The sequence below is a fragment of the Schistocerca americana genome, chromosome 11, assembly GCF_021461395.2.
Source record: "Schistocerca americana isolate TAMUIC-IGC-003095 chromosome 11, iqSchAmer2.1, whole genome shotgun sequence".
NCBI lineage: Eukaryota > Metazoa > Arthropoda > Insecta > Orthoptera > Acrididae > Schistocerca > Schistocerca americana.
This window is the reverse complement of record NC_060129.1, coordinates 38,764,707-38,789,493: the sequence shown is the minus strand read 5'-3', so window position 1 is coordinate 38,789,493 and position 24,787 is coordinate 38,764,707.

Here is a 24,787-nt window from a genome sequence, read left to right as displayed (position 1 = left end):
AATATGTAGTTCTCATAATATGCAAAGATAAGCACATTCCTCAAACTGGGGAACTATCAAGAATGGGGTTCCACAAGGGTCAGTCTTGGGTCCTTTGTTGTTCTTAATATATATTAATCACTTGCCATTCTATATGCATGAAGAGGCAAAGTTAGTTCTCTTTGCTGATGATACAACTATAGTAATCACACCTGACAAACAAGAATTAACTGATGAAATTGTCAATACTGTCTTTCAGAAAATTACAAAGTGGTTCCTTGTAAATGGACTCTCACTGAATTATGATAACACACAGTACATACAGTTCTGTACAGTGAATGGTATGACGCCATTAATAAATATAGACCTTAATCAGAAGCATATAGCTAAGGTAGAATATTCCAAATTTTTAGGTGTGTCCATTGATAAGAGATTAAATTGGCAGAACCACATTGATGATCTGCTGAAACGTTTGAGTTCAGCTACTTATGCAATAAGGGTCATTGGAAATTTTGGTGATAAACATCTTAGTAAATTAGCTTACTACGCCTATTTTCACTCATTGCTTTCATATGGCATCATATTTTGGGGTAATTCATCACTGAGGAATAAAGTATTTATTGCACAAAAGCGTGTAATCAGAATAACAGCTGGAGTCCACCCAAGATCATCCTGCAGACATTTATTTAAGGATATAGGGATATTCACAGTAGCTTCTCAGTATATATACTCTCTTATGAAATTTGTTATTAACAACCGAACCCAATTCAAAAGTAATAGCAGTGTGCATAACTACAATACTAGGAGAAAGGATGATCTTCACTATTCAAGATTAAATCTAACTTTGGCACAGAAAGGGGTGAATTATACTGGCACTAAAGTCTTTGGTTACTTACCAAATAGTATCAAAAGTCTGACAGATAACCAACAAGTATTTAAGAAGAAATTAAAAGAATTTCTGGATGACAACTCCTACTCCATAGAGGAATTTTTAGATATAAATTAAGAAAAAAAATATTTAAAAAATAAAAATAAAAATAAATAAATAAAAAAACACAAAAAAGGTTGTTATATTAACTTAAGTATGTTGTTAAATTAACTTAACTATGTCCTGCATTGGAAAATTTGGCTCGTTCCACATCATTAAGAAATATCGTATTCATGATCCATGGAACTAGTATTAAACTAATCTAATCTAATCTAATCTAATCTGGTCATCAATATTGACATCTTCATCTGATTACTGTTTTGAGCCCCAAATTTGGTCAGATTCTAATCAAATGGAAGTTGTATAGCTGTGTGTTATACAATGCCATTTTTAACCTTCATCAAACTTGTCTAACATTGATGACTTGTATTTGTATCTCTGAACAGTTCAGAGGATGCTGACTGTGCAATATGTCCTGACAGATCCCGAATTGTATATTTACCAGCTGCTGTAGTTAAATTGTCATATTTTTTTTACTATCTCTGGTTCCTTCTGTGTGAAATGAACAAAGATAAACATAGAAGAGGCCAATTTTTAAACTGCATTTATTTTGGACTCTATGAACTCAGTAACACAGTATGTACACTTGATGTCTGTGTTGGAATTTTTGAAAAAAAATGTTTCACAAGTTAAGCTTGTGTATTCCACCTGAACAAAAATAAATAAATCACAAAATAACATTTGCTTTCATCGTTTTAAAAATAATGGAATGTCATATTTGATGGTTTTATGTGTGCCATCTAGTGTCACACCAAAAGAAGTGGCTTTTATACTCCAACATTCGAACAAGGTCTGAAACAGATGCTACATTTGGAATCATGTTTCCTTTCATTGACTTTATTCTATTGAGAATCCTGATCAATTTTGTGTTTCATAAACGGATTCATATATATGACTAGAAATGGTTTTATCATAATGGTCTAGTCTGATTTTCCCAGTTAAGTTAGAGAATACATCCAGATGTGTGGCTGTCAGGAATTTGCTTTCTATGGACAAACAGGCAACTTGTGTAGAATAGTATATGCTGAGAAACGAATTATGATCAGTATTCAGACTATAGCAAAGCCAAATGGATTACAAAATTAGTCTTAATATAGGACTGATAAGTGATACGCCCTCCTGGCTTCGACTTGAAACATGTCAGCAGTGGTGAAAGTGAAGATATACAGAGGTCTAGGGCCATATCAAGTGATTATCACAAAGCCATAGACCTTACAAGATCAATGGAGTACCAAACATATAGACCTTTTTCTCATTTTTCAAGTAAAACGTGGGTGTGCTGATTATGGTTTATATTGTAGAAATAACACATGCGTAAACCAAGTGTGGAGAAATAAGCCAAATGTGCTCTGATAATCAATATAGACTGTGGAGGTGTTAAATTTCTTTTCTGCTTCTTGTTCTCAAACTACAAGATCCACCATGAACCGTCCTTACAGCCATGTAATGGTTTGATACAACTTCTCTGCTGTTGTGAAAATGAATCATTTACCATGAACTGCATATATTCATATTTATCTTGTAGTACACATTAGTTTTGCATATTGTAGAGATTTAAGCAGTTTGGCTAGCTGTTATGATTTTCAGACTGGTAAGCGATAGGTTGTGTCTTCTGTTACATATGTTAGTATTAACTTGAATTGCTAAAGAATATTGTTGAAATACTTAGTTATGTAATTATCATGTTACTATTACTGTGCTCCAGTGTATTTTATGATCAGTTGTTCCTCTCTCAATGATAAAGGTCTTGTTACTTGATATTTAAAGTAAATGGGAGTGTTGTCTGTTTATTTTGAATTTGGAAGTGTATTGTTGATATTTAACTAAAATAGTGCTGAATATAATGTAATTAATATTCAAGCAAATGTTGACAGTCTGTGAGTTTAAGATATTACATTCTTGCATAAAATGAAGCATGGGGAGTGAAAAATTGTGCAAGAGTATATCTAAATTTCTAGGTTACCCACATGACTGATGTGGAAAACAGGAGTGAGGAACTGTGGTGGTACTTGAGTAAGGTTGTCATGTGCGCACTCAAGCACAGTCATGTGTGTGTGTGTCTGTGTGTGTGTGTGTGTGTGTGTGTGTGTGTGTGTGTGTGTGTTTGACTGCCAGCCAAGCTCACAATCAAGAGTAGGACTCTGCTGTAGCAGCCAGCAGGCATACGGTGTTAGGAGCGAAGTGCTGGTATGGTCATTGGTGAGCTTGTGGCAGTCAATGAATTGAGTATGATTTATAATTCTTTGTAGTAAAAAGTATTCCATTAACATCTTTTTATTTCAGTTTGTAGTACATAACTAATGTAACAATTGGCTGGAAGTGCTTGAATGTACATGCACAGTGCTCCTTAAAGTTAACTTTTGTGGTGGCAAAAGTTGAAGATTGGTATCTACTTTTAAACAAGTAGGGAATTATCTTCTGAAATGATTCTGTGAAAATTAAAGATATGTATAATGCCAAAAGATCATTTATCACATGTCATCTGTGACTTAGGAAGTAGGGATTAGCATGGAAGGTCAAATCCCCTATATGTCACTCCTTAAATACAACAACTAGCAGATCAATACATTAATGATTCATTCAAGACCACATTTACAAAACAGCTAACATACAATCAACACGTCGCCATCTTAAAAACAATATGCAAAATGAGAAACAGCTTCCTTCTGAAGCAGACAGTAAAAGAGAATTACTTAATGAACAATAAATTGCAATCTGAAGTAATTTAAAAAGGTGGATCACATAAATTTTTTTAGCAATAACACAACTAGTACATTACGTTACACTTAATATAATTCATTGACTAGCAAATTTAAATTTTTTTAAATGTATGTGAGAGATGTTAAATGTTTGTCAAATGGTCAGTGATGCCAGCCTGCAATGGGCAAAAGGTTGTAACATTACGAGTCAAGACAGCTGTAACGGAACTTGAATAGCGTAAAGTTATCGTTAAAAACGCACGCCGCGCGATTTGTTACGATTTGGTCGGTCATAATAGTAGTAACATGCTTTTGAATACAACTAAAATATAACGGCGATACCTGTTTAGCGTTATTGGAAATAATATGTAATAAATTAATGAGTAAGGTAGCCGATCCTATAAGAAGAGGTAAAATTGGGCATATTAAGGTGTTTTGCTTTATATCGACTAAGCCGATGATACGGCGTCTTTTTTTTCCGTTTACTCTTAGAAGAAAAAAAAAAAAAAGAAAACAAGTAACAAGGGGCGAATTTTAAATAGCTACAGTGTATAATCAGATTAACAAATGGACATCCAGTTACGCGAAATAGCCGACAGTGAAGTGTGGTCATTAAATTGAGTACACCTACAGGGCGGTCGATTCCGGGATAAGTCTATTCGCGTCTCACGAAGCACGCGGTATTGAGGCCGGTTTTTTTATTATATCACGGAGAGCGGGCTTCAATTTATAAAAAGGAGAAAAGCTGTATCATTATCATTGACTGTTGGTGTTATGCAACCAAAACTGTTCATCAAAGGGTTTCGGTGAATGAGTGGCGAATGCGAAATGAAACTGTGAACGAAGTTATGTTAAATAAAGCAGAAGAGACAAGACAGTTTGGTCGTATCTGTTATTATTCCATAAACCGTAACATTTATTCTCGTTGTACGAAGCCTTTATAGACGATCGTTATGACAATTTGCTTTGAAGGGATCTCGTTACGAGTTAAGTTTTGGGGACGTGGTCAACAGGGAATAGTTCGTAGATCGTAACTACTGCAGCTATTCTGGAATCAGGTGCTACCGTGACCGTTGTGTGTTGTCTATGGCTTAAGGTCATCATATCTCATGCTCTAAGATCGACGCGCCTTTCCTCTTGGTATAACGGTGTCTCACGGTAACCACGACAATGCCGACGGCGAAGGAAGATACGGTAGAAGTGGCGCCACAACGTGCGGCTCGATCGAGGAGGATTGCTGCATCGAGTCGAGTGTCATCCGGATTCACGAACCCTAGAGTTGGAAAATATTGCAGCAGCCAGTGAGTCTGTCCAATGAAAGAGGTATTCTTCAATAATCGCTAAAAGTGAGCGATACTACCAAGTATGATTAAAATAACTGTATAATTATAAAAAAAAGGAAGCTGAGACTTGTGATTTCGGTAGATAAATATATATAAATACATAGTGAAAATAAGTGTATGTCTTGGTAGTGAATAATCATGTCAAAACGAACGAAAAGAATACATGATAATGTGCAGTTGAGTAGAGTAATGAGTAGAGAGAGAGAGGAAAGTGAAGAGGAAAGGGATGATGCATCCCATGACAGGAGACATGTACAGATAATAATACAGTTATTGATTTAGAGCCGTTAGGAGATTCAAATACAATGATAAGTGAGGTAAGCAGCGTGGGAGAACATAAAGATCTTGAGGTTTCGGAAGTAGATCAGCAAGTTGATCCTCAAAATGGAAATATTAATCAAAAATGTCTGATATGCTGGTATCAATAAATGCTGAAATGGGTGTAATGAATGGAAGACTTGGTTCACTAGAAAAAGATAATAAGCAATTAAAAGAGGACAATCAAAAGTTAAATGAAAAATTTGAGGCCAAATTTGGGTAATTAGAAGTTAAAATGGATTCTTTGGAAAGCAAACTGAACACCTTTGATTATAAACTGGAAAATACTAAGAAATAATTAAAGGCGGACTGGGAGACTCAATTAAATGCGAAATTTGGAGAACTAGATGTAGAGTTTTCTAACACCTTAGAAAGGCAATATAATAATTTAATGGGAAAACTTCATGACGTAGAAAAGAAATATGAGGTAGTTTCGAAGAGTTATGATGGCCTGTCCAATAGGTTGGTTAAGTGCGAAAGCAGCTGTATCAAAGCTAGCGCACAGATAGAAGAGCTTTCGAAACAAATAGTCGAGTTTGAGTCTGATGCTCGTAAGGGGATTGACAAGTATTTAGTAGATCAAACTAAAAGACTTGACGAAGATCTATCTGAATGGATGGAAATAAAAGGAAATAAAATTGTAGACAAGGTTAAGACTACTATTGGATCCCAGCCAAATGAAAATATCAATGAGCACCTAAGTAGAAATGATGAATTAATTAAGCTCTTCACTAGCGAATTTCTGAAAATAAAAGACAAAATAGTTGATGAGTTACCTAAATGGCAAAAGGAAACCAATCATAAATTGGCGGAGTTAGAACGAAAGTCATCACAAAATTTGTTGACAGAGGACGAACGTTCGGAGAATAGGTCGAAAAACAACCGAACATGTGATAATACGAAGTACAATTGTGGTGAAAATTTGCATTGGGGAGTTGATGATTTGGTTGGTAAAGATGATGATTATTTTGGTCAGCGAGGATATTTGTCTTCTTTAAAGGAGGAGAACAGCATTTTTAAAAGTAGACAATTCCCAGCATTCTCCACTGAAAAGAACAACCTGCATCCGAAAATCTTTATCAATAATTTCAAAAGAATATTTCCGCGTAGCTGGTCAGAACACGACCGACTTCAATTTATAGTATCCAAAATTACCGGAGAAGCCGCATTATGGGCCGCCGAAGTAAGTGAAAGTTGCCATACTTGCGCTTAGTTTGAACAACTTTTTTTGACTAAATACTGGTCGTCGAGTAAACAAGAGAAATTAAGAAAAGTGGTTTACCAACCTGAGTATTTTAACAGTAAAAGGAGTACTTTAAGGCAATATTTTGAAAAGTACATAAATAAGACACGTTATTGGAGTGATCCAATTTCTCACAAGGAAGTGATCAGAATTTTGAAGGGAAGGTTGCCCATAAATTTACGTGAAAAGTTAATAAATGTTCCTGACCACGACGTAGAACAATTCTTGTCGGTGATTGACTCTATAGATATGATTATGGAAGACGCAAGACAAATGAGTAGTAATCAAATGTCGACTCACACTCATAGTAATACGAATAATTATAATAATAATTTAATGTATGATAATAATAATACCGAAAACCAGGTCAAACCCGCATCACAGGAGCGTGGACAATCTTCATCCTATGGTTGCAATAAAAACAATGATTATAATAAATGTAGAAGAGATACTTACTGTGCTAGAGGTAAACCTCAATATGGTGACGCGAATGTGCATAGCAGTGATATTAATAAGAGTAACAGGTACCCAAGTGATGAACCCAATTGCATTCGACCTTGGGAAGATAATTCGAAGCATAATGTTCATCAGCAGGATGGAACAAATGCCTCGAGTCCTCATCCAGCACAAGGAGTTATACCAATGGGCGAAGGATCCTCCAATGTGCGACAGGGTGAATACCATAACTCGGATCATACTGTACGGATTGTGGAAGTTCATGAACCCCCACCGATGACTCAACGAGATAGATTAAACTAATATCAGTCACCAAATGCCTTCCTAGGATGACTGGAAAGGAGAAGGAAGGCATGCATCAATTTGAAGTGAGAGTACTAAGGTACAATAATGATCAGGATATAAGGAATGAGTTAATTGAAGAAAAACCTGAAGTTTCTAATAAATGCGGACAAATTTTTACAGGCAATAATTCCAACAAGTATAAATAATGTTGCTGTTGAAATATTAATTGATACTGGAGCAACTATTAGTGTCATGACGTTGGACTGTTTAAAACAGATAAGCCGAGGGGTAAAAATGCCCACTTTTCCTATCACAGGATGTACTGCGTCTGGCGCGTTCTGCGCAAAAATGCAAAAAGTTGTGAAACAGGTACGTGTTGATGTTACAATACAGGGGGCTCAAATAGAAAGTACATTCCTGGTTGTTCCTAAAATGACAGTACCATGTATCTGGGGTTTGGATTTTTTATGTGAGACCAGTGCAATCATTAATTTAGAGAAAGGTGAATGTATATTTAATTCCAATGGTAATGTTTTGACAGCCACCCTGAGAAAGGGCCGAGTAATTCCAAATCAATTGTGTATGAATCTAATGGTAAAATATGTCAGTATTTATGATGAAAATGTGTATGATATATGCCTTATTTAATGTTCTGAAGAAATGATGGATAAAATGTCATTGCAGGAAAAGGTGTTAGAATCAGAATATTTATCTGTTATCCAAAGGGATGAACTGTACTACTTGTTGGAAGCATATCAGTCAATTTTTAGTAAACGTCCGGGTATAATAAAAGACTTTGAATACCATATACAGACGTATGCACATAAACCCTTTTGTCGTACTTCCTATTCTATCCCACGGACAAAGAAAGAAGTAGTCAGAAAGGAAATCAATAAAATGTTAGAATGGGGTATTATTGAGCCCTCAGATTCTGAATATTGTAACCCTCTTGTGGCGGTAATTAAACCCAATGGTGACATCAGATTGGTGTTGGATGCCAGAGAGATCAATAAGATCATTACACCTGTACAAACGCGACCGGAGAACCTAGAAGAGTTAGTACAAAAGTTTTATGGTGCCCGCTTCTTAACTTCTTTGGATATGCGTAGTTCATATTGGCAAACTAGAATATCGAAAGAATCTAGAAAATATACTGCATTCGTTTTTCTGGGCCGAAGTTACCAGTTTACTGTCATGCCATTTGGGTTGAAAATAAGCGGTGGTGTTTTCATATCGGCATTAGATACTGTACTGGTCAGAGACCTTTTGAATGAAGTTACTTTATATGTGGATGATTTGCTAATTGCTTCTGAAACTTGGGAGGAACATTTGGACTTATTAAGAAGAGTTTTTGCGAAATTTTTGGAATATGGAGTTACTGTAAATTTGAGAAAATCCAAGTTTGCTCATAACCAATTGAAATTTCTTGGACATATAATCACTCCTGAAGGGATAAAACCAAATCCTAAATAGATGGATGCGATTAACAGATGTGCTTATCCAAAGAATAGAACGGAATTAAAGTCATTTATCGGCTTAGTTTCATTTTTTCGACGATTTTTACCCAATCAGTTAGGAAGCCAAGACTTTTTGTTACGGCTATTAAGAAAAAATGTAATGTGGGAGTGGAATTCCGAATGCACGCAAGCTTTTGAAAACATCCGCAATGCTTTGACTAATGCTCCACTGTTACATCATCCAAGACTTGATCAAGATTTTTATATTGCTGCAGATGCTTCTGAAACAGGATTGGGTGCCACTCTTTTCCAGATGGACAATCCAGAAGATATCAGTACCATCAAGATAATTGGGTTTGCCAGCAGAACACTCTCTAGCTGTGAACGTGCATATTGTACTACTGAATTGGAAGTACTGGCCGTGGTCTGGTCCCTTAGAAAGTTTCGCTATTTTGTATATGGAAAGAAGATCATTGTATTCTGCGACCACAAAGCTTTATCTTTTATTTTAACAGGAAGGATGTTCCATTCACGTTTAACCCGGTGGGCCTTGCTACTGCAAGAATATGATATTACGCTCAAATACATCAGAGGGAAAGACAACATCATAGCCGATGCTCTTTCAAGACTACCGAAAAGAAAGAATAACGACGAGTGTGAAGAACGGACTATTGACTTTAAAGTCATGAATTTATCAAGGCAATATTGTGAGAGGCAGATTTCACAGCTATCTCGAAGTCTTCCACAACTGCAAGAAGATGACAAGTTGTGGAAAGCCATTAGGCATGCTGTTGAAAGCAAAACGCTAAGACACTCTCAAGAACAGTATCAATTAAAATCCGGAATATGTATCGGAGGAAGGATGAAGAAGATGTTTGGAAAGTTTGTGTTCCAAATAAATATTTAGAATCACTAGTAGGGTACACTCACTTGAATTGGGGTCATTTTGGTTCCGCTAAATGTACAGCCAAAATAGCACAATACTGCTATCATCCAAATTTGGGACGTATAGCTACAAATATTAAGAAGTGCAAAATATGTCAGAAGGCGAAACCCATAAACTATTGTCGGAAGATAGAATTACATCCTATCATCCCACAACAACCTTTAATGTCGGTGTCATGTGATGTCTGTGGGCCATGTCCCATGACACGTGGACGGTTCAAATATGTGTTGGCTTTCTATGATCTCTTTTCAAAATATGTGAAATTATATCCTTTGAAAAATCTCCACGTTCGACCATGTTACGCAAATTTATCAACAACTATATAACTGAGCTTAGCAAACCTATAATGATCTTGACAGACAACGCTGCTTATTATACAAGCAAAGTATGGAGAGACACTATGAAAGAACAAGGAATCCAGCACATTTACATCTCAAGATTTTACCCTTGTGGAAATCCGGTTGAAAGAATCTTCTGAGAGTTGAACCGATTTTTACGGACGTACATACCCAAACAACATTATAAATGGATCGATTGGATTTATGAATTTGAGAAAGTGTATAATGACTTACCACACTTATCGACAGGTTATTCACCTAACCAAATAGTTTTTGGTGAAAGTATTGTGCCAGAATGGATGAAGAAATTACCTGCAATAGAACAAAAGATTACCGAGAAAGAAGATATGGTGAAGAAGGTCTACAAAAACCTGAAGCATCAAGGACAATTGAGAAAAAACCGTTTTGATAAAAATGTGAAGAAAGTAGTCACATATGATGTAGGGGAAGAAATTTTATTGAGAAATCACCCAAAAGCATCAACCAGGAAAAGACTGAATAAGAAACGGCAATATTTATATACAGGTCCATATAAAATAATGAAAATACCTCATGAAGGGAGCTACCTCCTGGCAGATTGTGATACTGATGTAATTAAAGGCTTGTTCCCTCACATAGACCTGAAGAAGTATTATCAATAATGAGCAAAATATAGATTCAAGAAACACTGAATGATACCAAGACTACACTCAGTGGACTAAATGAAAGCACCAATGGATAAATACGTACTTATACTAACTTACAAAGAAAATTAAAGAATGTACCGACGATTTCCATGAGATACCTTCTTGGTATCAGCAACAATGACGACGCTGAAATACGATTTATCCTCTCACCGAACAGCGAGGATGGATGATTTAAAAGTGGAATTAAGAGGAAAAGAAAAGGACCAAATCCTCTCTGGTTAAACAAGTGGCCTGATAAGGGTTTTGGCCTAGGATGCCAATCGTCGAACCCGGCTGTGATCCCTGCCTTGCACAGTCAGTTGAAGAACTGAGGGCTTCATCCAAGAAAAAAAATGTGGTGTGAATATGAAGTGATTAGTGCGAAGTGTTTCTAAGACAACCTATAAACAAATGTGGAATTTAGTTAAGGGCATTTTGTCTAGGCCCATTAACTCAACTTAAATATTGTAGAATGTATGTACTGACTTGTTGAGTGAATCTGAGAGTGAGTGTATTCGCCGAAACAAATACCCTCTCCTGTCACAGTACACAAAAAAAAAAATAAGCCTGTTCTGTCTGGAACCCTCTTCAAGACATCATAGTCTGGGGGGCCGTGTAACATTACGAGTCAAGACAGCTGTAACGGAACTTGAATAGCGTAAAGTTATCGTTAAAAACGCACGCCGCCCGATTTGTTACGATTTGGTAGGTCATAATAGTAGTAACATGCTTTTGAATACAATTAAAATATAACGGCGATACCTGTTTAGCGTTATTGGAAATAATATGTAATAAATTAATGAGTAAGGTAGCCGATCCTATAAGAAGAGGTAAAATTGGGCATATTAAGGTGTTTTGCTTTACATCGACTAAGCCGATGATACGGCGTCTTTTTTTTCCGTTTACTCTTAGAAGAAAAAAAAAAAGAAAACAAGTAACAAGGGGCGAATTTTAAATAGCTACAGTGTATAATCAGATTAACAAATGGACATCCAGTTACGCGAAATAGCCGACAGTGAAGTGTGGTTATTAAATTGAGTACACCTACAGGGCGGTCGATTCCGGGATAAGTCTATTCGCGTCTCACGAGGCACGCGGTATTGAGACCGGTTTTTTTTTATTATATCACGGAGAGCGGGCTTCAATTTATAATAAGGAGAAAAGCTGTATCATTATCATTGACTGTTAGTGTTATGCAACCAAAACTGTTCATCAAAGGGTTTCGGTGAATGAGTGGTGAATGCGAAATGAAACTGTGAACGAAGTTATGTTAAATAAAGCAGAAGAGACAAGACAGTTTGGTCGTATCTGTTATTATTCCATAAACCGTAACATTTATTCTCGTTGTACGAAGCCTTTATAGACGATCGTTATGACAATTTGCTTTGAAGGGATCTCGTTACGAGTTAAGTTTTGGGGACGTGGTCAACAGGGGATAGTTCGTAGATCGTAACTACTGCAGCTATTCTGGAATCAGGTGCTACCGTGACCGTTGTGTGTTGTCAATGGCTTAAGGTCATCATATCTCATGCTCTAAGATCGACGCGCCTTTCCTCTTGGTATAACGGTGTCTCACGGTAACCACGACAACGCCGGCGGCGAAGGAAGATACGGTAGAAGGTGACTTAACTTAAAATACTGGAAGCAGCAGACCAACTGTCCAAGACAACATCTAAGCGCCAGGACACCAAAGCGGAATGTGGCACTGCTCCCACACACCCCAACTCGCAGAAAACTGGAACACAAACACTGTAGAAAACGTGGAAAACACAACAAGTGCCTTCAATAGAAACGACTTAAATTTTGCAGCAATATCAGTACTGTAAAACATTGAAACTAAGGCTTGTACACAAATGCAATGCACTAAAATAGTATCAGACTTTTACACTCTCATAGTTTGCCAAACAATATTTGCACATATGATTAATTCCCACAATGTGTACAAAGATGAAATGGAAATAATATCAAGATAATATCACATTGTTCAAATGCACAACTTCACAACAAAACTAGGTTTTGTGCACTTTAATTTCGTTGCATAGGTCTGCAATGTAACTGAAAATTGTGTAAGCTTGGTATGCAGAAAATTACAACTAGACTATGACCTAATATCTTCAATGCCTTACAGTTACTATATCTTTTGGGGACACTAATTTCCTTAAAGGAAGTAGTGACTGCTCGTCTCCACGCGATCACACACCTTGCCGGCTGCTCTTACTTGAACAACACATACATTAGGGCAACCAACCAACAAGTGTTAATCACTACAATTCAAATAGTTCCACGAAACGAAGGCACCAAAACCAATTACACCTTAGATGGACAGCGGTGTTCGAGATGGTTTCGAGGAGTGGGTCTGTCTGAGAAAACAGGCACCAAAGCAATGCGACGAGCACCGCCCTGAATTGACATCAGGCAGGTGCGCCACAAACTCCCAAATGTCCTGCGAGGTAGACCGGCTGCGCTGCTGCTGGCCGAGCCCGCATGTTTGGCTCCTTCGTCCCCTCAAGCACGTCCTAGCGCCTCGTAGGGAGTCCGACGACCAACTCGTCGACCGCAAATACCCGCCGCCAGATCACAACAGGGTCACAACAGGATCAAAGATCGTAGTATAGCCGGGTAATCGATAGTACTGCTAAAGAGCTTTTGTGCCAGAAAAGGCGCACCACGCTTCAACCTCCCCCGCTCGAACCTGACCAGTCCCCCCTCCCCTTTTGTCTTACCACCACTGAAAGAAGGGAAATATCTAACAGGCCTGATTTGACTAAGGTGCGCTCTGAACCTCTTGCCCATTGCAAGCTCCTTAAGTAACAAATACGAGGGTCGGTCAAAAAGTAATGCCTCCCATTTTTTTTCTACTTAAAGAAATTAAGTTAAGTGAAAAATTTGAATTTGGCGCCATTCCTCAAACCTTCTTCTGCAATCCACTGCAGTAGTAACTTTCTGTGTCAACAGGTGGCAGCACAGCAGAAGTTTGTAAGATGGCCGACATCGATGTTCGTTTGAGACAGCGTTGTGTGATTGAATTCTTGAATGCAGAAGGTGAAACGCCCATACGCATTCATGAAAGACTGAAGAAGGTGTATGGTGTTGTGACAGTGGATGTCAGCACTGTTAGACGATGGGTTCGCCGTTGTAAGGAAGCTGAAGGGCAAACACCGTTGACTGACGAAAAGCGGAGTGGCAGGCCGGTGAGTGCAGTGACTCCACACAACATTCAGCAAGTTGATGACATCATTCGTGGTGACCGTCGGGTGACTGTAGATGAAGTGTGTCGCATTATTTCTCTTAGTAAAGGCAGTGTGATCACGATTATTAAACAATTGGGGTACTCAAAAGTTTGTGCACGGTGGGTTCCAAGAATGTTAACCGATCAGAATAAAGAGGCAAGGAAAACAATAGCCTCCCAACACTTGCAGCGCATCCGTTTGGAGGGAGATGAGTTTCTGAAAAAAATTGTGACCGGGGACGAAACATGGGTGCATTTTTTTGAACCCGAATCAAAGAGGCAGTCAATGGAGTGGCGTCACACAAGCTCGCCGAGGAAGAAAAAATTCAAAACTGTGCGATCGGCAGGGAAAGTTATGGCAACAGTTTTCTGGGATACAGAGGGTGTGATTCTGGTTGATTTTTTGGAGCAGGGATGCACAATAAATTCTGTTCAATACGTCACAACCCTCAACAAACTTAAAGCACGTCTTCAGCGAGTTCGCCCAACAAAATCAATGGCAGATGTTCTTCTTTTCCATGACAATGCAAGACCACACACCAGTCGTCACACCTCTGACGAGATTGTCAAAATTGGATGGGAAGTTTTGCCTCATCCACCATACAGCCCTGACCTGGCACCATCAGACTTCCATCTGTTCGGGCCACTAAAAGAAGCTCATCGTGGGATTCATTTTGAAGATGAGGAGGCCGTCAAAACATCCGTGCGTCAATGGCTTAGGAAGCAGAGCTGTGATTTTTACCGTGCTGGGATACATGCCCTTGTTCAAAGATGGACCAAAACTGTAGAGATGGGCGGAGATTACATTGAAAAATGACAAAATGATCCTCAATGTTGTGGTTTTCAACCTATGTAATTGCATTTAAATTTCCTGACAATTAAACGTAGAAAAAAAAATAGGAGGCATTACTTTTTGACTGACCCTCGTAACTGGTGACGACACATGGCCCCAAGTAACGCTGCACAAACTTACGAGTTCCCACACCACCAGCATTCCGACCAGTGATGTTCTTAATAAACACCTTATTCCAGGTCTTATCCTTAGAAAACCCTTCTGCTCTGGTTATAACGTTGGGCTTGCCGACGATGGGCTAACTGCATATTGTTTCGAGCACGTTACGAATTTCCCCTAAGGCTATCCGGAATAATGGAAAACGGCAACAAGTCATTGATCCGCAAAAGATTGGAGAGGGGCAAACTGACTGGATATGCCAACATTAACTCAGCCGAAAGTGCTGTAGAAGTTTCATACTGGGCAGTGTTGAACGCATGGGAGTGTAATATCCCACCTATTGGGGGGATTTGGCGTGGTAAATTACAAGCGCTGCCTTTAGGTTACGGTTAACCCTTTCTGCCAAGGATGCTTGCGGATAGTAAGGGGTATTCGTAATATGCCTGGTTCCACTACAGAAGCCAAACTGTTTAAACTCTCTTGACAGAAAGGCAGGTGCGTTATTGCTAATGAGTTGTTTTGGGGAGCAAACCATGAAAAAATACGGGTCAGATGACGTGTGGTTATACTTACAGTGATCCCAGTGCTGGGTAGCAACCATACAAAACGTGAAAAGTCATCCACAGGTACGAAGATGGAACGGTACCCTCCATTACTTCTAGGCATAGGTCCTACAAAGCTGATAAACATTTTATCCGTCGGCCGCTGCTCTCTTTGAGATTGAAGTAGACCCAGAGGAGCGGGAGAACTGGCCTTGCTCCTTCTACAGTCGTCACACTGACTGCTGCACACCATGGTGCAGAGAACGACACATCACATGAGCCTCCAACTTGGCCAAAGTTTTATAGAGGCCGAGGTGCACTGCTAGTACAGAATTATGGAAATACTAAAAGAGAGATGAAACTAAATCAAGTGATGAGCAAATCCTAACATCTCTGGGCTTACCAACCTCTTAAAGAGGGACTGGGCAGGCCTTCGCCAGCAATGACCTTCCGCTTGATTGGACCCATATGTGGATCCTCATTCTGCTTGGTTTTAAGGTCAATGAATAATTGAGGGATCTCTGTGAGGACACTATTCACCACTTGACTACTGGAGTCATGCTCTCCCCCTTGTTGAGATCTGGGTTCTTCACTAAACATTTTGCTTAGGGCGTCAGCTGCCTGATAGTTGGAGCCTTTAATATTATGCACCTTAAGAAAAAAGGCGGAAATATGGACTGCCCACTTAACAATCATTCCGGTTTATCGAGGTGGAGCTAGGGCTCAACTCAATGCTTCATTGTCGGTTTCAAGGTCGAGCTCCCTATGTTCAAAATAAAATCGAAATTTCTCCAAGGCGAGGAGCACTGCAAGAGCCTCACACACATAAACAGAATAGTTCAACTCTGTAGCAGTGAGCTTCCTTAAAGCAAAGGCAAAGGGCTGCTTCACGCCCTGATCCTCTTGAAGGTAGGACGGCTGCTATCCCGGCATTGGAAGCATCTGTTTGGACTACAAAACGTTTCTGGAAATCGGGAACTGCAAAAACGGAAGGGTTCGCAATTGCGGTCTTAATCGCCTCGAAATCACTTTGTTGGCTGTCTGCCAAGGTAAACTCTTGGCCTTTCTTTCGCAAGCCATTGAGAGGGGCACCCAATTGTGCGAAATTAGAGACGAACCTGTGAAAATAGTTCGCCATGCCAATAAAAGTCACGACCTGATTCTTTGTCCTTGGGGGGCGGAAATTTCTTAATCCGACTGGTCCGCTCTTGATCAATTGAAACTCCGTTGCCTGAGACTAGATGGCCTAAAAACGAAACTTGGTGTCTAGCAAGAGTAATCTTTGCTGGCTTAACACTCAATCCAACGGAATGAAATGTACACAGCAACTGCTCAAGATACGACAGGTGTTCTTCGAAGGTTTGGCTATACACATGATAGTTGTACACACACTTAAATTTTAAATCTCCCAAAACATGGTCCAACCAGCGCGACAATACTGCGGCCCCTGGAAGCCAAACCAAAGGGAACTCTGTTAAATTCAAAGAGATTCTAGTCGGTGCAGAATGCGGTAACATGATTTGATTCCTCATTAAGGGGAATCTGATGATAAGCTTGATTAAGAACAGTGAACCATCTCGCCCCTGAAGACCACATAAAACAATTATGAATATCGGGCAAGGGAACAGATTCCAAGATAACCTTCTTATTCAATAATCGATAATCAACTACAGGTCTGTAATCCTTACCGCCGACTTTAGGAACAGGAAATATTGGTGAAGTGTAAGACGACGTTGACGGTCTGATAACGCCATCCTGCAACATAGTGTTCAATTTTTCCTTTAGGATTCTCATTTTTGGAGGGGAAAGTCTATACGGCGACTGTCGAACCGGTAGCCCATCATACAAATGAATGTGATATTCAATAAAGCTAGTTACACCAAATTTCTCTGAAAGCACGTCAGGAAACTCATCTAACAATTCTAGTAACTAAGCCGCGTGATCATCAGGAAGGTGACTAACCTCAATCCTGTTGGCTTGTCTGCCCACCATACTGACCAAGTTAGAATGATCTCATGCACACAGTGCTATCTTTTCCTCCGGTCTGAACTTAAAGCTTAATGTGCGACCGGCATAGTCTAATACCAACCCGGTATGCTGAATGAAATCGCAGCCCAGGAGTAAGGGTACGGCTAACCCCTTAACCACCAACAAGGTATCTGGCCGTGTAAGATCACAGATTGATAGACTACCCTTCACTTCCCCCACCACAGGCAACTTTTCCCCATTCGCAGCGTGACAATTCTGTCAGGAAGGTCTCACGTATGACACAAGTGATACCCAGTCACCTAACCGCATTCGAAGACTGTAAGTTCTGCGGAGCGCCCCATTTTGCTCTCTCGCTATGTCCAATGCTTACTGAGGTCGCTGATATGGAATACCTGGCAGTGCGGACAGCACAGTGCACCTAATATGAAAAACGTAAGTTTTGGGGGGTGTTCGGATACTTTTGATCACATACTGTATGTAAGCCCACCAGACACGGACGAGCGATTACCCTAACGAACATGTGGACTGCAAATGCGGGAATCCGTTTAGATAAGCGACTTTGACAAAGGGCAGATTATTATTACCCAGTGCCTGTGAACGAGTGTCTCGAAAACGGCGAAGCTACTCGAGTGATCATGTGGGACTGTTATGAGAATCTACGGAAACAGGTAGAAGGACAGTGAAATGGCCATCAGGCGCCAAATTGATTGACATCCACGACTCTTCACACAATTTGGGGTTCGGAGGCTTGTCTGCTCTGTAAAGCAGGATAGATGCTGTTGTGTGGCATCTCTGCCGATAGAGCACAATGCTGGTGCATGCACAAGCGTTTCATAGCACACTATTGATTGTACACTGTCGAACGTGGAGCTGCGCAACATGTTAATATGTTGACTCAACGACATCGTCAAATACGATTGCTGTTGGCATGGGACCATCGGGATTCGACCGTCGACCAGTGGCAGCGTGTCTGCTCTTCGGGTGAATCACGTGTTTGCACACCAGGTCGCTGGTCGTCTCCACAAACGCCGTCATCGAGGCGGCTCGAAACGTGCAGCGCTCCAGGGACGCAGACTGGTGGGAACAATATTACGCTATGGGAGACATTCTCCTGCACTTATATGGGACTTGTAGCAGTAATCGAAGACACGCTAACACCTACGAACCACCTGCATCTGTTCATGCTTGATGTCCTCCCCGATGGCGATGTCATCTTCCAGCAATACTAATTGTCCCTGTCTTCGAGCCATGATCATGGTACAGTGGTCTGAGGAGCATTATGGTGAACTCACGTTAATGTCTCGGAGACCAAATTCGCCTGATGTGGATCCTATGGAACCCATCTCGGTCGATATATGCCGTCATCACCTCATACGCTGATGAGCGTCCCACTCTTTACGCGAATTACGTGACCTGTGCGTAGACATATGATGCCACATCGGTCTACCTTCACAAACCTACCAAAAAACGGCCGGATCCCTGATACGCGGAATAAGTGATTCATTTCGTTCCACAGACAGACAAACAAGCTATTAAGCAGGTGCTCATAATGTTTTGGCTCATCAGTGTATTGGCACATTTGTGGTGAGTTCCTTTGGGACCAAACTGCTGAACTCATCCGTGACTAGGCTTACGCACTACTTAATCTAGCTTAAACTAACTTACGCTAAGGACAACACACTCACACACCCATATCCAAGGGAGGACTCGAACCGCCAGCAGTGAGAGCCACGCGAACCGTGGCAAGGCGCCCAGACCAAGTGGCTACCCCACACGGCCTCAGTGTATTGTTTCAGTATCATGTCAGTATGTCTGTACCGAGACTATATCAGGAACCTCGTAAAACGTCAAATCTCCAACATCGATGCAGCCAGAAAAAGATCCTGCAAGAGTGGGACCACTTGTGTAATCTTGATGAGTGCACGATACAAAGCTTTACGCTTCGCCTGGGCTTGTGAACACCGACATTGGAATGTTCATGACTGGAAACGTGTTGCCTGGTCGCACGAATCTCGTTTCAAATTGTATCAAGCAGATGGACGTGTACGGATATGTAGACAATATGCTGAATCCATGGATTGTTCAAGCTGATGGAGGCTCTGTAATGGTGTGGGGTGTGCGCAGTTGGCGGTATATGGGACCCCTGATATGTCTAGGTACGACTCTGACAGGTGACACATATGCAAGCATCGTGTCTGATCACCTGCATCCATTGTGCATTTTGACGCACTTGGGCAAATCCAGCAGGACAATGCGACACCCCTCACGTCCAGAATTGCTGCTGAGTAGGTCCAGAAACAGTCTTTGGTGTTTAAACACTTCCACTGGGCACCAAACACGCCAGAAATGAACGTTATTGGTCATATGTGAGATACCTTGCAACGTGCTGTTCAGAAGAGATCTTCAGCCCTTCGTACTCTTATGTACAGCCCTGCAGGATTCATGTTGTCTGTCCCCTGCAACACTACTTCAGACATTTGTCTAGTCCATGCCACGTCGTGCTGCGGCACTTTGGCTGTTTAGTGTATGAGACTGTTTATTAGAAGTGTAGCTGCTGACATGTAAGAGAAGTCCGTGCAGTTACAAATCTCTCTTTGATTTTAGAGTTACTAGTTGCTGGAATTACGATTTTTCACAAACACACGGAGAGAAATCCAAGCACTTACAAATCTCTCTTTGATTATAGCTGTACTGGTTACTGGAAATACGAGTTTTGACAGACGGACGATGTTACGAGATTTTCGTTGCCTACCGTCGACATGTTAAAGACGATATCTTTGAGGAATGATAATGAGATTAAAATACTGTAAAATTCTGTCTTCGTGTGTGAGAAGGGGGAAAGGGGCTCCTGAAATTGTCGCACGTGATTCCGAAAGCCCCTCCAACCCGACTCTGCACATCGGCCCCATTTGGAGCATTTGATGTCGATTACCTTCTGTTTCCGGTGGGTACTGGCCTCCGCGATCACTAGAGACCATTTTACTACGACTTATGGCGCTGTACAGCAGCCTTAATGGTTCAAATGACTCTGAGCACTATGGGACTTAACTCCTGAGGTCATCAGTCCCCTAGAATTTAGAACTACTAAAACCTAACTAATCTAAGGACACCACACACATCCATGCCCAAGGCAGGATTCGAACCTGCGACCATAGCGGTCGCACGTTTCCAGATTGTAGCGCCTAGAACCGCTCGGCCACTCCGGCCGACAGCAGCCTTAATTTAATTTCATATTCTCCGCTACAACGAGAACCATACTTGAAAGTGATTGTCCCTATAATGAACATTTACAACTCTATGTTCCCAACTTACACTTATACTGTAGCAGTTCATGCGTAACACTAGCCTGTTAGTTGGCAGTGTTGAGCAAGAAATTCCCAATCATGTGTTCTCCTATGTTCTGTCCCCTACCGAGCGGGTTAGCTGTTGTACCTCTTCAACCTGCATATCCTGTGATTAAGTCTGCCGATTTTCCACTTGCTTACAGTGCTTGTGGGTAAATCTGTTCCTTACGTCTGTTTACATTTGTGTACTTTACGACTAAAGCCTTAAACCACAATTGCCTTTGTGTATGCAAGCGTTCCTAAAATTATTCAAATTGATCAAGTAATCTACAAAGCGCCGAAAAGGATTTCTGCCTGAAAGCCTTCTGCCTAAAAGCTGATAACCGAGTTAAAAGAGTTAGCAGTTTATCGCTTACAAATTAGCCTATACGCCGCACTGCGTATTCTAATGCCTACTTGATTGCGAAGCAGCGGCTCCTGTCTCGTAAGCTGACCTATGGACGGGACAGCGGTGCGCCGAGCACATGGCCCTCCACATCCGCCTCCAGTGACGCCTGTGAGCTGAGGACGACACGGCAGCCGGCCGGTACCGTTAGGTCCTCATGGCCTGTTCGGGCGCAGAGAGCTTACTTCAATAGACAACAGATCATGACCAGAGAACATAACCGAGCGTACATAAGCGTAAACTGAGTTTGTTTCAGATTGAGAAATAACACCAACAGGTCAGAGAGAAAGAGCAGGGCATTTACCGTTGGCGTATGGCTGTAATCGGAGAACGGCCGGGAGCAAACTAGATACGAGCAGACGCAGTGTTTACAAACGCAAATCCTCACCGTTAACAACGACCGGCGTGCAGCCCCTCTGGTGCACTTGTATACCTGACATTTGACATTGTCCTGACGCCTGCAACGAATCAGCTCCGAAACGATCAGTACCATGTAGAGCAGAAAACAAAACTTCTTCCCAAGGCAGCACATTCATTCATTGCGCCCTGCAAGCGGAAGACCCACACACTTCCCCCGTAGGCTCCGCCGCACTGCCCCCACGCGGCCAGAGACAAGGATCGTGAGGCACGCTGTCCAAAGATCTTTGGTACGACCAGGTCGATTTTTTCGATGCAACGGGATCTATCCGAGCCGACCACGGCTCATAATTCTCAGGTATTCCATTATCGTAAAGCTCTCACAGAAAACGAACACCTACATCTTTCGGCACGATCCCTGATTTCCTTATTTTATTATGATCGTATTTTCTCGCTGTGAGGTCGACACCAACAAAATATTTTCACATTCAGAGGAGAAAGTTTGTGATCGAAATTTCTTGAGAAGATTCCGTCGCAACGAAAAATGCCTTTCTTTTAATGACGCCCAGCCCAAATCCAGTATCATTTCAGTGACACACTCTCCCATATTTAGCGATAATATAAAACCTGCTGCCCTTCTTTGAACTTTTTCGATGTATTCCGTCAGTCCTATCTGGTAAGGATCCCATACGGCGCAGCAGTATTCTAAAAGAGGGCGGACAAGCATAGTGTAGGCAGTCTCCTTAGTAGATCTGTTACATTTTCTAAGTGTGCTGTAAATAAAACGCAGTTAGCCTTCCCCACAACATTTTCTATGTGTTCTTTCCAATTTCAGTCGTTCGTAATTGTAATTACTAGGTATTTAGTTGAATTTACTGTCTTTAAATGTGACTGAATTATCGTGTAACCGAAGTTTAACGAATTCCTTTTAGCACTCATGTGGATGACCTCACACTTTTCGTTATTTAGGGTCAATTGCCAAATTTTGCACCATTCAGATATTTTTTCTAAATCATTTTGCAATTTGTTTTGATCTTCTGATGACTTTATTAGTCTATAAACGACAGCGTCATCTACAAATAACCTAATAAGTCTGCTCAAATTCTGTCCAAAATCGTTAAGGAATAGCAAAGGGCGTATAACACTACCTTAGGGAACGCCAGAAATCTATTTTACTCTATCACTTTCCGTCAAGTACTACGAACTGTGACCTCTCTCGCAGGAAATCACGAATGCAGTTACATAACTGAGACGATATTCCACAAGCACGCAATCTCAGTACAAGCTGGTTGTGTGGTACACTGTCAAAAGCCTTCTCGAAATCTATAAATACGGAATCAATTTGAAATCCGTTGTCAATAACACTCAACACTTCGTGCGCGTAAAGAGACAGCTATGTTTCAAAATTAAGCTTTCTAAATTCGTATTGACTGGGTGTCAGTAGACCATTTTCTTCGAGGGAGTTCATAATGTTCGAACACAATATACGTTTCAAAATCCTGCTGCATATCGACTTTAATGATATGGGCCTGTAATGAAGTGGATTACTCCTACTACCTTTCTTGAATATTAGTGTGACCTGTGCAACTTTCCAGTCTTTGGATAGGGATCTTTCGTCCAGCGAACGGTTGTACATGGTTGGTAAGTACGGAGCAATTGCATCAGCATACTCTGAAAGGAACCTAATTGGCATACTGTCTGGATCGGAAGACTTGCTTTTATTAACTGATCTAAGTTGCTTCACTGCTCTGAGGATATCTACTTCTAAATTACTCATGCTGGCAACTGTTCTCAGTTCGAATTTTGGAATATTTTCTTCGTCTTTTTTGATGTAGGAATTTCCGAAGGTTGTGTTCAGTAACTCTGCTTTACAGCACTGTCATCGATAGTATTTCCATTGCTACAGCGCAGAGCAGGCGTTGATAATGTCTTCCAGCTAGCAAACCTTACATACGATCAGAATCTCTTTGGATTTTGTGCCAGGTTTCGAGACAAGGTTTCGGTGTGGAAACTATTATAAGAATATCGCAATGAAATCCGTGCTAAATTTCGAGCTTCTGTCAAAGAACCCCAATCTTGGGGCTATTGCGTTTGTTTAAATTTGACATGCGTTTTTCGTTGTTTCTGCGACAGTGTGGTGGCCTGATTTGTGTACCGCCGGGGGGGGGGGGGGGGGGGGGGGCACCAGATATCCGTCGTTTATTACTGGACACGCGAAGGAACTTAATATTCTTACGTCTGCTTTTTAAAAAAATTACCATTACACCACAGCGATTGCCGATATGTCACGTTACGTATGATCAGCGAAACGAGCGGTTGTTGTCGCTGTGATTTAGTCCGAAAAAACTCAGATCGGTGGCGGTATGAGACTGAGGCGAGAATTCTTTCCCCATTTCTTTCAGTGAGCGGCAGGAGAAGATGATCACTCATTTGTTGGGAATGCTTTCTCGTTTGTCTCCCACAGGGATGTAGGTCTTTGCTGAACCAACCGGTTTCGGCTATATAAGTATTTCCACGCCAATTTAACGTGACTGTATCTGTAGCAACTGATTTCCAGTCTTTCATTCCCTTTTATTTACTGTAATAAATGCAGAAATCGAACAGATTGAAAAACTTTGACTCTCTCAGTTTGGGGAAGCTGCCTCAGTTTGGGGAAGCTGCCTTTCCCGAAAAGTGATGAGTGGGTGAATACTACTAAAAATCACCATTATTCATGCTGATTAAAATTTTTTGAAACTCTGCTCAAATATCATGTTGTAATCGGGGATCATACCACTATTTGGTGATTACGAATAGTCAGAGCTAAAGGATGAAAACTGTGGTTTGGAGAACTCTTGTTTTCGTGGTAATTTGTCCGTTTGCAATGGCTACAAGCACATAATGTTGTACTGGTTAGACACAGGCAGCAGATCAGATACTTTCTGTTTTCATTGTGTACGGTGAATGATTTGTAAAGTTTTTAATTTACTACTGTTACCATATTTTACTTCCTCTGTTATTATTTCGCAGAAATGGCAGAAAAATATTTAATATCTTAGAGCAAATGAAGCACTGTTTGTCGTTCGTACTTCACTTCGTAAAAATATTTTAGAGGCTAAGGGTGGTGCCGTTCTGTAATGCAACGGATGTCCGGGGACGGCAGCCAGAAAATTCCGTACACACACACACACACACACACACACACACACACACACACACGTCGCTTAAGCAACGACACACGGCAACAGGGACGTACTGTCTCAGCAATGTTTTGCCAATTCTTATGCTGCGTG